Genomic DNA, 2,988 nt, shown 5'->3' on the forward strand with positions numbered 1-2,988 from the left:
GTCTGTCTTCTGCTCCTTTTTCCTGGTAGTGAACAAAGAATGTTGCCTCCTTGACCTCTGTCCAGAGAAGCAGAGCGTCTGTCACGCTGGGTTTCCGCCCAGCCCCAGCTCTGACCCTCTGAGGCCCCCATGGCCTCTGTGCTGAGGAGGCGCTGGGCTCGGCCAAGGAGCGTGCAGCTGGCTGTATGCTGGGCCTGCCAGGCGCGGTCCTCTCAGGCCCAACGTGGTCCCAGCCCGACCGCTGCATCTGGAGGGGTGCCTCCCAGAGCTGCGCCAGAGCCAGATCCCCTTGCGCAGGCTCGGCCGAGTTGCACCGCTGCCCAGGTCTCGCCTCCAGCCCAGAATGCTCGGACAAGGCCAGGCCCTCCAGGGCCCCCGCCACGTCCCCACCCCTGGGGGTCCCAGCACCTGGCAAGAGGCTGTTGCTGCTAAGTGAGGAGTGGGTTTCTGTTCTCAGCTGGTGGCCGTCCTGCCTCAGACTCCAGAGCCACGGCTGGAAACCCCCAGCTGCCAGGCCAAGGGCCAATGCCTTGAGTCAGAGATAAATAGGTAACCTAACTGTGTCCAACTTTTGCCTCCCCGGTGAAGTGGAATCAACAGATCTGACCAGGCTTGGGCAGAACCGGTCTCCTTTTGCAAACAAGCAGCGGCTGTTCCATTGCATTCGTTTTACAGGCGCCTCCTCTGAGGACCCCAATCAGAGACCAGCCCCACCTGTGGGGGTTGGGGAGGCTGGTTTTCACTCCTCCCCGGGGTTCCCCACACGTGAAGTACCCAACCATGGTCCAGAAGGCCACCGTGACTTATCAGCCTCCAGACCTGGCATTCTTGGAGCCCAGGCCCCTCTTCCACAACCCCACAGAATTGCTGCAGCTCAAGAATGTTATTTGCATTTTACCGAGCCAAACGTCAGCTAAAAACCCATCCCGCCCCCACCTTGGAAAACCCTTCCCTGGGAAGATGACAAGCCTTTGGCCAAAATAAACAAAACGACCCTGATCATATGAGCTACGTGTGGCTCCCAGGGTGCCATAACCCTGGCAATGGTTTCCACATTGCTGCTGGAGAAGCCATGTGGGGAATGGTAATGTGCCCATTTAGCAAGGACGGTCCAGAGATCCCAGTGGGATGGGGGTGGTTAACAGAGGGGAGACAATACCTGTATCCTGGTGGGGGTGGGGGAGGGAAGCACGTGCAGGGCAGGTGGGGGGAGAAAGCTGGAGCTGGCATGAACGGGAACAAGAGCCCGTTGCCTGGATACAAGTCGTGTGACTGGGCAGCATTCTGGGAGGACCTAGGCAGGCATTGAAAACAAACAGAAAAAGCAGGATGAGAACCCCAGATTCAGACAGGTCTGGCAGACACGCGCCCCCCACGCCAGAAACTTCCCTTGCTCTCGGCAGGAAGTCAGTGCCCAGCGACTGCCAGCGGACTGCTCGGCCCCCTCTAGCTGGCTCAGCAGTTTCCTTAAGCCTCATTCCTCTCACTCATGACTCTAAGGCTCTGAGGGGTGGCGGGCCCTTGGTGACGGGGGTGGGAGAAGCAGAGGAGTCCAGCTGGGCCTGGACTCCTGGGACCTACCTGCTCCAGAACCTGCTTTGGTGGCATCTTCCCTGGTCCAGGTCATGCCCCAGGCCCTTGAGACATAAGCCCAAGGGTGAAGCAGGTGGTTCTGAAGAAGCGAAGTACTGCACTCAGACCACGTTTGCCTTCCACGCCTTGATGCCCCAGCCTTGCCCTTGGCAGGGTCCCCAGCCCTCTCACCCGCCGGCCCAGGGGCCTGCCCAGCCTCCTTTAGCCCCTGCTCAGCCACCCTTTAGGTTCAGGCTCTGTATCAAGGAAGGTCAAGGGAGAGCTGCCAAGGGAACAAAAGCCCCTCATCGCTCTGTGTCTGGGGCCCCAAGTGTATACCAACCAGGAAGCTGGGGGTTCTGGGGGTTGGAGGTCCTGGGGGGTGAGGACCTGGGCAGGGCCGTGACTTCTCCTCTGCCATCCACCCTTCCTGCCTCCTGCGGCCATTTCAACCTCAGTGTTTCCTTTCCCTTGGCTCAGGGTCACCCATCCAGGCCATCTCAGCCCAGCCTTGCTGCTTCCCCTGGTGCTGGGAATAGCCATTTGGGCTGATTTTTCACTTCTCTGTTTGATACATACTTCCTTTCCCCTGACCCTGGGGCTCCTGGCTGAGCCACCTGAGAGCCAGTCCTGGCGGGACACACGTGGCCTCTCCCCCAAAGAACCCTGTAAGTAGATGAGAAAAACCTTGACTGGTGGGGGGTAGAGGAAGACTTTTTTTTTTTTTTTTTAAATTACTGAGATATTGGTTGGCCAAAAAGTTCGTTCAGATTGTCAGTACAGAAAACTCGAATAATTTATAATTGTAACAGAGATCTTTTTTTTTTTTTTTTTTGTCATGGGGCTTGTAGAATCTTAGCTCTAATCAATCAGGGATGGAACCAGGGGCCCCAGCACGGAAGTGGATGCACCAAGTCCTAAGCATTGGACAGCCAGGGAATTCCCAAACTTCACCACTTCAGTGCATATAATTTAGCGGGTTTTAGTACATTCACAAAGTTGTACAAACATCACCACTACTTCTAGAATATTTTCATCACCCAAAATAAACCCCGTACCCACTAGCAGTTACTCACCACCTCCACCCCACTCCCATCCCCTGGCAAACGCCAATCTGCTTTCTGTCTCCACGGGTTTGCCTCTTCCAGGCATATCGAATAAATGGCATCATACCAGTGTGCACTATGGTGTCTGATTTCTTTCACGTAACATAATGTTCTCGATGTTCACCCAAGTTGTAGCATCGTCAGCGCTTCGTTTCTTTTTATGGCTGAATACTATTCCGTTGTATGTGCATGCGTGCTAAGTCATCTCAGTTGTGCCCAACTCTTTGCAACCCTGTGGGCTATAGCCCACCAGGCTCCTCTGTCCATGGGATTCTCCAGGCAAGAATCCTGGAGTAGGTTGCCATCCCCT

This window comes from Ovis aries, chromosome 21 (assembly GCF_016772045.2).
Source record: "Ovis aries strain OAR_USU_Benz2616 breed Rambouillet chromosome 21, ARS-UI_Ramb_v3.0, whole genome shotgun sequence".
Taxonomy (NCBI): domain Eukaryota; kingdom Metazoa; phylum Chordata; class Mammalia; order Artiodactyla; family Bovidae; genus Ovis; species Ovis aries.